The 13,773-nt window shown below is 40.2% G+C and overlaps 1 pseudogene; it reads right to left on the minus strand.

Moving 5' to 3' along the window:
- LOC127429172 (rap guanine nucleotide exchange factor 6-like) overlaps window positions 1–13,773 on the minus strand; it is a 147,148-nt pseudogene that overhangs the window by 89,315 nt on the left and 44,060 nt on the right.

Here is a 13,773-nt window from a genome sequence, read left to right on the forward strand (position 1 = left end):
TTTGTGATGTCATCCGAAAAGGAAAGTCGTTTCAGAGGCAGACCAAGTTATTACATTTTGATAAAAGATTATGAAGACAAAGTAATTTTTCTTCGGAATAACGTGCACTGATGAATCGTGCACAATAAGACCAAGAACGCCCTCACCTTAATGACAATGTGGCCCTTCCTGGTTCCAGTGCAGTCCAGCTCTCTATGCTCCTTCACCATGACAATCTCACCCTCCTCCTCCACCTTGTGTATGTTCTGCTCCACATGGTTGAGGATGCAGCAGTAGTCCTGTTGAGCGATGCACACAAACTGATCCACAACAACACGAGGAAGAGCAATGAACTGACGTTACTCTGCACCAGACACGGGTATTCCAATAGCAGTGGGGTGCAGTCATAGTGCACACTCATGAGTGAGAGTACAGAGTGAGCTTGCTCATGCGTGTGAGATGTGTGTGAGGACTGGAGTCATGGTGTAAGAGGAAGTTGAGGTGCAGTTAGCGTTTTAAGGAATTAGAAGTGACACTGTGAAAACTGCTATTCTGGTGCAGCTATATTAGCAGGTATTTACATTTTAGGCCCTGATGATGGAGACCACAGTGTGTTCAGACATTTTTGTTCCTTTAATGATAACAATGTTCACTCTGTCATATGAGCAAGCTGTGAGCAAGTGAGCATGTAAAAGTTGGGCTTAAAGTTTAGTTCACACAATAATAAAAATTCTTTCATCATTTACTCACCCTCATGACATCCCAGGTGTGTATGACTTACTTTCTTCTGCAGAACACATTTGAAGAAAAATAGAAAAAATATCTTTGCTCAGTAGGTCCAAAAAAGTTGATGGTGATCCAACAAAGAACAGATAGTCAGCATAAATGTCATCTATACGAATCCGCTGGTTAAATTAATGTCTTCTAAAGCAAAACGATTGCTTTTGGTGTGAAAAAGATCAATATTTAAGGACTTTTTACTATAAATCATCGCTTCTGGTCAGCAGCAGTACGTGCGTGTGACATAATCGCATTGGCACGTTCATGCAAGAACAGACACATGTGCAACACGCCCGGAAGATCAGCGCTGTTTACAACTGAGTAGGAGGAATGCTGTACAGAAGCTTCGTTGGTTTTGGTTTAGATCTGTATTTTTATCAGTTTGTTAACTCACAATGGTGTATTTCTGTGCTTATCCTGGATGTCTCAACCGATAGAAAAACGTGAGATTACTTCCAAACAAGCCAACGGGAATATGTCACAATGACAGACCGTGTGAACTCTGCCCTCTCGTGAATGCATATACTGCTGTTGACTGGAAGTGATGATTTATAGTTTAAAAAAATACTTCAATATTGATATTTTTCGCACCAAAAGCGATCGATCCACTAGCATTTAAGGACCTACTGAGCCTAGATATTTTTTCTATTTTTATTCAAATGTGTTCTGCTGAAGAAAGAAAGTCATACACACCTGGGACGGCATGAGGGTGAGTAAATGATGAGAGAATTTTCATTTTTGGGTGAACTATTTCTTTAACGTAATAAATCATTTAATCACCCTCATGTCCTTCTAGCCAATTTGACTTTCTTTCATCAGTGACAACAAACGATGAATGTGATTGGTAAAGCAGGCCGTCAGTCCCTAACATTGTGCTTAACAAGAGTTTCGTGAAGAAAATACCCATATTTAATTAATTATTCTATGAAAATCATGCTCACCACCACATCTTTCAAATCTCATTTTTGCTTCTGCTTATTTAAATTTGTCACATCACAATCTGTCATTAAAAAAATGAGAACCAATGTCGTTTGGTCTCATAAATGTCAAACCTGGTGTTGCACATCCTGGCATGCTAATTTTGAATATGTGTAAGCGCAAATGAGATATGAGAGCTATGACGTAGTTTAAAGATTCTGCTGAACTTCTTTTGTGTTCCATGGATTGATGAAAATCAAGTGGGTTTGGAATGACATGAGGGCGAGTAAATTATGAATTTTAAACTTTTGGGTGAACAATCAGTTTAATGACAACAAATACAGCAAAGTACTGCACTTTAAATGTAATTCCTGCAAGTCTGATCTGTACTGTAGAGGTATTTGCAGCATGACGTAATAATATTGTGAACGACTAGTACTGGTCTCATCTGGCAATCATCTCCTCTGGTGCGCACCACCCCATTCATGAACTGTCTGTCTAAAGACGGTGAGATGCCAAAACTATTGCCCATGCACAGGATCTCTGCTCAGCCATCTCCATAAGTGATCACCGCAGCACCATTAAGGATCACATACCACAGGTTCAACTGCACACAGAAACACACACAACACTCATCAGTGGACTATGATGATAACAGACTGAACACTCAACACGTCTACAAACTCAGATTCTATATGAATCTTATATACTCTTATATAATATGCAACACTTTGAAAAGATTACAAACCTGTTGTGGATGTAAAATGAGCTTTATGAATATAAGAACTATATGCATATAAGGTTATTATGGAGATAAGATGTGATGTGTCATTGGCATTATACAGTTATTAGTGATGTCCCGATAAAAATTTTTTGAGAACAAGTACGAGTACCGATAAATGTTTTTTTTTTTTTTTTTTTTTTGGTACTCGCCAATACCGAGTCCGATAAATGTTTTTTTTGTCTTATTTTTTCTGTTACTCCATATCAACAGATTATTTAAATTTTATCATCATAATGGTGTTTAAATAAATAAACTCATTAAAACTGTATAATAAAGTGTAACAAGTAATTTTCAACATGATATTGTATTATTTTTATCAAATGAAGTGCTTTTATACAGAACCTCACAGCAGAATCTTTAATACAACACTGCACAGATGTGAGATATTGCTTGAATATAATACGATTACTATTGATTTATTATTATTATTATTAGTAGTAGTAGTAGTAGTAGTAGTAGTAGTAGTAGTGAATATTGCATAAATATAAAGTAGTGATCTATTTCTGTAGTAATTTGTTGCCTTTAAATTGAACTTTTATATTGGCAGAGCTTTTATTTTGAAGTGTTTCTGTGTTGTTTTGACCAAGGAGCTCTGACGGAATGACGGCAGCTTCTCATTCTGGAAAAGCTGGTGACTATGTGACTCAAAGGGATTATTAAACCGCAAAAGGCTGCTATTTAATTAAATAAACATGTAGTCTGAATATGACTTGTGCTAAAAAGTGAATTAGCTCTCTGCCTGCTGTCATCTGCTACAAACAGAGCACACAATGTACATGATGGTGTTATGTATGAGCCGATGAGCTCTAAAAGGTATGAGCACTTTGTGTCTTTGTCAACACAACATTCATTCACAAGTACTCACATTTGAAGCGATGAACATACAGACTATATATTTATCACATTAAATCGCAGCTTTTTCTGTACAATAATCGTACTATGACATGACGTGATTTTAATATGTACGCTGAATGTTTACATAATGACATTCGTACGTCAGATGGTATCAGTTTTTTGTATCGGAGCATTTTTACGAGTAGTACAAGTATATGTACATGAGCGCAGTATTGGACCCGATTTCGATACCAATACCGTATATGACATCCCTAACAGTAATATTACTTTAGCAAATGCTCATGATGTTTTTGTGTGACACAGCTGCAGGCAGCTTTCCACAAATAGGCTACAAATTGGTATCCAATTTGTTTTTTAAAGCAATAAAGGCACAAATCTAACAATCTAAATAGAGAACGCAATTGCATACGGTATATTAGGTAAACAAAACAATTATAATTAAATAATATTACAATTATTTAATGTATTTTTACAACCCCAATTCCGAAAAAGTTGGGACAGTATGAAAAATGCTAATAAAAACAAAAATAAGTGATTTGTAAATTATATTCACCCTTTGCTATATTGAAAACACTACAGCTACACATGATATGATGTTTTACCTTGTGAATTTTATTGTTTTTTTGAAAATGTACAGTAAGTTTAAATCAGATGATTGCAACACGCCCCAATAAAGTTGAGACTGGGGCAATTTAAGACTAATAACAATTTGACGAGTTGAAATAACAAGGCAATGTGAAACGGGAGATGTTAAACAGGTGAAGCAATTGTGTCATAGTACTGTATACTGTATAAGGAGCCTCCAAAAACTGCCTAGTCCTTCAAGAGCATGGATCATTCAAGACTTGTCAATTTGCTAACAGATGCCTCAGCAAATAATCCAGCACTCTGAGAACAATGTTCCCCAAAGACTAATTTGAAGGATTTTGGGCATTTCACCCTCTACAGTGCACAATATAGTTAAAAGATTCAAGGAATCTGGTAAAATTTTGGTGCGTAAAGGGCCAGACGAAAACCACTTCTGAATGCACGTGATCTCTGATCCCTAAGACATCACTGTCTTGAAAAACATCATTCATCTGTAATGGATATCATGAACATGTGCTTGGGATTACTTTAGTAAACCTTTGTTAGACAACACCATTTGCCGCTGCATCCACAGATGCAAGTTAAGAGTTTACTATAGTTGGGCCTCATGTATTCAGATAGAAGACAAAGGCAGGCCTAACACAGTCATAAAACCTAACTCAGGCCCCCACATACCAAGTCGTAAATCTTACTGGTAAAAACCGCACCAAAATCAAACAAAGGGAGTCCAAAACAGACTACAAATCCCATGAAGCCTTGCTCACTAAAGGATCGAACTCTCAACTCCTATTGGATGAGGCACACAACAGAATGTCCCTCAACCATGACATCATCAGGAGTAGAAATACCTCTGAAATGCTTCCGGGATTTGCTTCCAGCAACTTTGCTTGCAGTGGGTAGATGCAGCTCATCGCTGCTCTCAGGTGCAACCTCGTGGCACAAGAAACTAACGTCCGACTTGAAACTGTGGCCATACAATCTCCATCTCGCTGGACGAGATGAGATTACTCTGTGTTCAACCGAACACTCTAACGGATCCAAAGGAGACTGCCGAGCAATCCGCATCTTCATCCGTTTGCCTGAGAAGTGAAGAGATTAAAGATTTCTCCTCCATCTTCAATCAAGTCGACATTTCTGATTTCTCCGCCAGCCCGCCGAGAATCAGCAGCCGAACGCCCGCCGACAGAGCGAGGAAATGGCCTCCTGTCATCACCCGAGCCTCGAGGAACCGAGTCTGAGTTAAAGGATGGATGAACACACATTCTGCATCCTCATGCGATTCAAGTAAGAGGTTTACGTCTGGGCAGAGATAGAATATTATAGTGTGTTATTCTTGTGTTTCAAGGTTTTTGCTTGTACAGTTTACGGACCGCCATTTCCGCTCATTATTAATACTCAGGGTATTAATTATCACAAATTTGATTTGCTGTATTGTGGTCTAACCAAATTGGACTGTTGTGCATTTTCGCCATCGCGGGTGAGACCAGCAAACTGAGTTTATAGATTAAAGAATCAAAGAACGCGGGACTGTTTACGAGCCATCCACCGCGTCTCTGAGTGATAAACTAACAGCTGCTTTCTCTCCCACGATCGCAAAATCGGCTTTGGGGCCGTCACTTAATTCTCTCTCTCTCTCTCTCTCGTACTAACCACACACACACACGCGACCCCTCACAAACATTCTGGCACACATTTTTGGCTCGTAGATAGCTTCGTGCTAAAGCTCAGCTTTGTCCCTAAGCTATCGTACAAGCGGATACACATGCTAACTGGTAGACACCATTGACTGGTTTCTCTCCGCCCACATTCGCGGCCATATTCCCTGGCCAGAAGTCTCGCGTGACATACTCTCCACGAGAGTCACGTCTGCCATTTTGTGTGCGTCCCTCCCACACACACACACACACACACACACACACACACACACACACACACCCTCATGTGTTATAGGATTATTTTGATTTCCATATCTAATCATATCACTGTTTAGTTTGTAGTTGTAAGTCACAAGTTTATTGACTGCATTGTATTAATTATTAATTGATATTACTGTATAAATAAACTTTGTTTATATTACAAAGAGAAGTGTTTTGGTTTGTTTTGCATACGCCTGTGTCATGCTGACGGGATGTCAGTGCTCAGATTCAAGCCTTCATTCATTGTTTTTTTCCCGAAAATCGATATTCTTCGGATGTCGATTTTCCTAAGAAAACAATCTAATATTGAGACTGTTATACTACCTGTTATTAGTCCCTGATTCCAGGGTGGTGCCCCATCAATGTTAATCCTTATTAATATTCTATTGATTTTTGATAATTGATAATTATCTTTGATGATTGTTGAATTTGAATGATCAATAAGCTAGTGTTAATTTTAATTAATGTTTCATCGATGTTAACAATTAAAGATTATCTTTGTTAATCGTTGATTTAAAGGATTAAAAAAGCTAACATTGATTATCATCAATGTTCTATTGATTTTAATAATTAATAATTATCTTTGATAATTATTAATTATTACTAATAAGCAAACCCGCTCCTAAACATAGCACACTACATTTACTGGAGCCCCATATGAGGTTTTAATGAGTTAGATTCAATTAATTAATTAAAATATTAATTAATAACTAAAGAAATAATTATTAATTATTTCTGATAGTAACACTGATCTAAACAACCAGTAAAGCACTACACTATGCAAAGCAGAAGCCCTACATCAACAATTTCCAGAAGCGCTGCCAACTTCTCTGGGCTCGGTCTCATCTTAGATAGAAAGTAGAACAGTGGAACTGTGTTTTTTGGTCCGAAGAGTCAGGTCCAAAAGCCAGTGTCTGTATGGGCCAGGGTGTGTCAGTGCTCATGGCATAGGTAACTCGCACATCTGTGAGAACACCATGAATGCAGACAGATATGTAAATATTTTGGAGCAACATATACTGCCATCCAGCACCATCTTTTCCAGGGATGTCCATGCATTTTCCAGCAGCACAACTTCAAACCACATACTGCCTGGATTTTAAGTGCATGACTGTGTAAGCAGAGAGTGTGGGTGCTAGGTTGGCCTGCCCGCAGTCCTGACCTCCAGTTGAGAATGTGTGGTGCATTATGAAGCGCATTAGATGGCAGTGAAGACCCTGTACAACTGTGCAGCTAAAGACCTACATAATGGATGAATGGGGGAAAATTCCACTTTCTAAACTTAACAAACTTAGGACTCAAGATGCGGCGAGTATGGCTGCTGCGTTGCGAGCTCTGACACAACATGGTAGTGTTTTGTTTGTTTTGTTTACAATTCTTATGTTTTTTGTCTTGGATGTTGTCTGCCTTATTGTCTACAACAGACAAACACTTTTGGACATTGGTTCAGCAATTACACACCATAAACCGGACTTCAAATTCCTCAATGCCGACCCGCTGTTTACAAACGCACCAGCGAAGCCCTTTGTCTGGGCTGCACGGCCGCGGAAACGCAGGAGGAAAAGGGGAAACAGAGCCGGCGTTCTCATCAGAGTAAGACGCTGCGCAAATCGACACCCGCTACCCAGTATTCTACTGGCAAATGTTCAGTCTCTGGATAACAAGCTCTGTGAGCTGAAAGCATGGATCTCTTTCCAACGAGAGATGAGGGACTGCTGCATTATCTGCCTAACGGAAACTTGGATGTCTGCGGAGATTCCAGACTCAGCCATTGAACCCGCGGGGTTCTCCGTGCACCGAGCGGACAGAGTGAAAGACCTCTCAGGTAAAAGCAGAGGTGGTGGTGTATGTTTTATGATCAACAAATCCTGGTGTAATCAGAGGAACGTATATTCTATCAAGTCTTTCTGCTCTCCTGATCTGGAATTTCTCATGCTTCTGTGTCGACCATTCTGGCTACCGAGGGAATTCACAGCAGTCATTATCACTGCTGTGTACATCCCCCCACAAGCCGACACAGACCGGGCACTGAAGGAACTGTATGGGATTATAAGCAAACAGGAAACCGTGCACCCTGAGGCTGCATTCATTGTGACCGGGGACTTTAATAAAGCCAGGTTAAAATCAGTCGCACCAAAACACCACCAGCAAATTAGTTTCAACACACGAGGGGACCGGGTTTTGGACCATTGCTACTCTCCCTTCCGGGATGGCTACAAATCCCTCCCCTGCCCACCATTTGGCAAATCGGACCACTCTTCCATTCTGCTTCTGCCTGCTTACAGGCAGAAACTGAAAGAGGAAGCAACCACTCTCAGAACAATCCAGTGCTGGTCGGACCAATCAGACTCTACGCTACAAGACTGTTTTGATCACAAGGACTGGGAGATGTTCTGGTCCGCCTCTGATGACGACATCGAGCTTTACGCTGATAGCGTAATGTGTTTCATCAGAAAGTGCGTAGAGGACGTCGTTCCGACCAGAACAACATGGATCTATCCGAACCAGAAGCCATGGATTAATAGCGATATTTGCGTGACACTTAATGTGCAGACCTCCACTTTTAATTCCAGGAACACGGAGGAGCATAAAGAAGCCAGTTATGCCCTCCGAAAAACTATCAGAACAGCAAAAGGCCAGTACAGGAACAAGATTGAAGGACAGTTTAACACCACCAACTCTAGAAGCATGTGGCAGGATATTAACATCATCACGGACTTTAAAGGGAATAAAAACTCCACCATGAACACCGCTGCCTCTCTCCCGGATGAGCTAAATACTTTTTATGCTCGTTTTGAGGGAAATAACACCGCCCTCGTGGAGAGAGCTCTCGCGGCCGAAGCTACAGAGGTTAGTTCACTCTCCATCTCTGTAGCGAATGTAACCCGATCCTTCTGACGGGTGAATATCCGCAAAGCCGCGGGTCCAGACGGCATTCCGGGCCATGTCATCAGAGCGTGCGCGAACCAGCTGGCTGGTGTTTTTACGGACTTTTTCAACCTTTCCCTCACCTTGTCTGTAGTCCCCACATGCTTTAAAATGTCCACCATTGTGCCTGTTCCAAAGCAATCAAAAATCACTTGCTTAAATGACTGGCGTCCTGTTGCTCTGACCCCCATCATCAGCAAATGCTTTGAGAGACTAATCAGAGGTTACATCTGCTCTGTGCTGCCTCTCTCTCTAGACCCATTGCAGTTTGCTTACCGCAACAACCGCTCCACTGATGATGCCATTGCATCTACAATACACACTGCTCTCTCCCACCTGGAAAAAAAAAACACTTATATGAGAATGTTGTTTCTAGACTACAGCTCAGCATTCAACACCATAGTGCCCTCCAAGCTAGATGAGAAACCCCGGGCTCTGGGCTTAAACAGCTCGTTGTGCAGCTGGATCCTGGACTTCCTGTCAAGCAGACGCCAGGTGGTTAGAATAGGCAGCAACATCTCCTCATCACTGACCCTCAACACTGGAGCCCCACAGGGCTGTGTTCTCAGCCCACTCTTGTATTCCTTGTACACACATGACTGTGTGGCAACACATAGCTCCAATGCCATCATTAAGTTTGCTGATGACACGACGGTTGTAGGTCTGATCACTGACAATGATGAAACAGCCTACAGAGAGGAGGTGCACACTCTGACACACTGGTGTCAGGAGCACAACCTCTCCCTCAACGTCAGTAAGACAAAGGAGCTTGTGGTGGACTTCAGAAGAAAAGACAGAGAACACAGTCCCATCACCATCAATGGAGCACCAGTGGAGAGAGTCAGCAGCTTCAAGTTCCTGGGTGTCCACATCACCGAGGAACACACATGGTCCATCCACACTGAAGTCGTTGTGAAGAAGGCTCATCAGCGCCTCTTCTTCCTGAGACAGCTGAGGAAGTTTGGAATGAACCACCACATCCTCACACGGTTCTACACCTGCAGTGTACAGAGCATCCTGACTGGCTGCATCTCCGCCTGGTACGGCAATAGCACAGCCCACATCCGCAAAGCACTGCAAAGGGTGGTGCGAACTGCCAGACACATCATCGGAGGTGAGCTTCCCTCCCTCCAGGATATATATACCAGGCGGTGTGTGAAAAAAGCTCGGAGGATCATCAGAGACTCCAGCCACCCGAGCCATGGGCTGTTCTCACTGCTACCATCAGGCAGGCGGTATCGCAGCATCAGGACCCGCACCAGCCGACTCCATGATAGCCTCTTCCCCCAAGCAATCAGACTTTTGAACTCTTGATCTCCCACGATCAAAATACATCAGCACTGCACTTTATTACTCTTACTCTTATATCTCACACCGGACTGTCATAAAATATACTATTATTATATTCTCTCTTAACAACTTACTATCAACCGACAGCCTGAATGTCAATACAGTACAATACAACCTACTGTACATTCTATATATACTTTTTTTATTGAATAATGTGTATCTATATTGTGTGTATTGTATACTGTACAGTGTATGTTATTATTTGTATATTGTGTTGTGTGTAATTATGTGTATATTAGACTTTAAACTGTGTTGTGTTAATTTGATGTTATTGTAAATTGGTATATGTCTCATCACTGTCACGACTGCTATGTTGATCGGAACTGCACCCAAGAATTTCACACACCATTGCACTTGTGTATATGGCTGTGACAATAAAAGTGATTTGATTTGATTTGACTTGTGTCTTCAGTGCCCAAATGCTTAAGTATTATTAGAAGAAATGGTGATGTTTCACAGTGGTAAACACTCGACTGTCCCAAATTTTTTGGAGTGTGTTGCAGTCATCTGATTTGAAATTACTGTACATTTTTACAAAATAATGAAATTCACATGGTAAAACATCATTGTAAAAGGATCTTAGTTCGGGGCAATGGAGGAGTCAGGAGACAACGAAGCAGGTTCAAGGTCAGTCCTTTTATTCTCACACATACACAATCGACGGTAACCGTCGATAATTAAGCAAATGGTTTTAACTAAATGAAAGCACTCTAAATAGTCCACACTCTCTCTGTGCCGTCGTGCTTTCTGGACACTCTCTCTCTGATGCTTTGGCGTGCCATTTAAGTCTCCCTCCGCCATCACTATAATGAGAGACAGGTGTTAGAAATAATTATGAGCCAGGTGACGAGCCTTACCGCTCTCCCGCAGACTGACACATGACCACGCCCCCATGCCACAATCATATAATGTGTAGTTGTAGAGCTTTCAATATAGCAAAGGGTGAATATAATTTACAAATCACAAATTTTTGTTTTTATTAGCATTTTTCATACTGTCCCAACTTTTTTGGAACTGGGGTTGTATATCAGTACACTCTGCAATAAAAAACTAAAAACAGCAAAAAAAAACAATAAACAACAACATCAACATCTAAAAATCTAGTCACCACTGCTGCTAGTGAGTTTCAAATCATCTGCTGAGGCTTTTGTAAAGTCGTGGAAACATAATAGTGGATTTTTACTTGTGCTGTTGGAGCAAATGGTAATGCAAAAATAATATTTGCTGTGGCCTCTCATTCATCCAAAGTTCATCCCACTTTACAGTAATGGTCGACCGATATATCGCCGTGGCCGATAAATCGCCGATATTCTGAATTCTTTTATTATCTGCATCGGCCAATACATTTTCCCTTTGGCCGATTTGATTCTTGATGGCACTGAGAATTACCTGCTTGCATGTGAAGCGACTGAGACATGTAAACGACCAGTCACGGTTCGTTTTGTTGTTACGTGCCATCGTGTTACTACAATAATTGACCGGTGTGCAACAGTCTCATTTAAACAGTCTGCATATCAGAGCCGCGGCAGACGTGTTTGAGCTCATAATGTTAAAGTGCTCGCCTGTTTCCTTCTCCCTCTCTCTCCTCAACAGTTCCCTGTAACTTTTAACTGTCTTGTCTAATGATAAAAAGGCAATATCTATAAAACTAATATCATATACCATCTGCAAATATGCACATATCTCGTTTAAACAGATGTAATAAACCAACCTCACACAACTTCAGCAGATCCAGCAACCTGTGGAACGCTCATAAATCTTCCTCTGAAGCATGAATTCTAACAGTCTCTCCTCAACAGTTCCCTGTAACTTTTCTAATGATAAAAGGCAAATATCAATAAAACTTGTATTATATACTATCTGCAAATATCCAGATATCTAGTTTAAACAGATGTAATTCATAAACCTCACAAAAATCTAGAGTTTTCTTCCCGTTGAGCGCTCATCTAATATCTTCCTCTGAAGCATGTATTCTATCAGCCAGAATCAAAAACTTCAGGATCAGAATCAAAAGTTCCTCTGATTCACAAATCATGATTGTCAGTCCGTGACAATCCAAGGAGGCGATCCAGGCCGTTTAAACTGTCAGGAGATTGCCCCTCGTGCTGGATCCGCACGAGCGTGTGAGAGCAACTTCAAAGAAAATGCGCTTCACGTGTGCTAAGATTAAATATCTTATTCATGTCTTATTCACTATGCACTGAAGGTACAATTGGTTTGATTCTGTATTTTTTTTTTTAGAAAATGCGATTGCTAATGTGGACATACCATTCATGGTTGCTGGACTACTGTGTGTACTGTTATTTCCTTCTTCCTAATATATTAACAATTTCTTCATATGCAAATAAATTACAGAAATCAGAAGAAACGGCTATCTACCATTTAAAATACAATATTATTTGTTTATATTCTTTTTTACAAAGTTAGTGTGAAATTGAGTAAATAGTGCTAAATACGAGTTTATTCATTTTTTAGCAATTTTATGTTTGCTATTTACTATATTAAATTGTGTGATATATCGGCATTGTATCAGCCACCCTGCTCTCTGGATATCGGCATCGGCCATTAAAAAACCCATATCGGTCTATCACTACTATACAGTAGTTCACTTTTGCATTCCAAATCCGAAAAAAGGGAAAAAGGTCCATTTAGACATGTCCAAAATTGCCAAAATTGCAAAACATTGCAAAAATTGCTCATATAAAAATAAATAGAAATTAAAACCACTCCTTTAATATTTAGTTTGACCTCCTCAAGGTGACGATCAACATTGTCTGTGGGTTAAGCATCTCTTTTCACTGATACTTTTTTGGAAAAGAACAAAAATTGACTTTAATTGAATTTCAGTTTCAAGTTCTATGTTGTACTCTATTCATGTAAAGTTCTAGAAACTGTGCAATAAATATTCAGAAACGTTTTTTTCCTTTCCTCACTTTTCTTTCTCTTTCTCATCAGCACAGAAATCGTGCTTGTTTTGTTGACCTTCACTGTTGCCCACACACATGCAAGCACAACACGGCAACAATGCTGAATGTATCATTCATGCTCTCTTGTTTTAAACTCATTTATAATGAGCTCTGTGCAGCTTTAGAGTGTCTGTCTGTGGCCAGGTGTGTAACAATTACTGTGTTTCATGACTGATGGCACAAAACCCTCTTAAGAAAGTTCTAAAGGAGCATGTGAAAAGAGTGACAGAGTGTATTACAGAGTCTCATGAAAAACAAAGCTGCTGCTTCAGTCTAAAGAATCTGATCATGAGAGATTACTTTGATAGTAAGCTTTAAGTCCTGAAGTACTCTTGTTTAGACAGATGTGGCTGCTGATCAGACAGTTCTGATCTATTGTGATGTTTAAAGTCAATGTAAAACTGCAACCTGGTAACCCATTTTACTTCCGTAACATAACTTTTTTTTACTGGGCAAAACAATATATTCAACGAATATGTCAGACCTGATTTTATCCTTTGGGAAGTGATTGGATGGTGAAAAGTGGGTGTTCCATAACACAGTGGAATCAGACCTGAATGTGAGCTTGCAGTGGTTTATGGAGAACTACTCACCTCCAGAAACATCACCAGAAAAAACTTCTGAGGAGGCTTTTTGACCGTGAGGTGGAGGCTGAATATCAAAGTTACCCTCCAGAAAATCTTTACACTATATGTCACAATGCTGACAT

The sequence above is a fragment of the Myxocyprinus asiaticus genome, chromosome 38, assembly GCF_019703515.2.
Source record: "Myxocyprinus asiaticus isolate MX2 ecotype Aquarium Trade chromosome 38, UBuf_Myxa_2, whole genome shotgun sequence".
NCBI lineage: Eukaryota > Metazoa > Chordata > Actinopteri > Cypriniformes > Catostomidae > Myxocyprinus > Myxocyprinus asiaticus.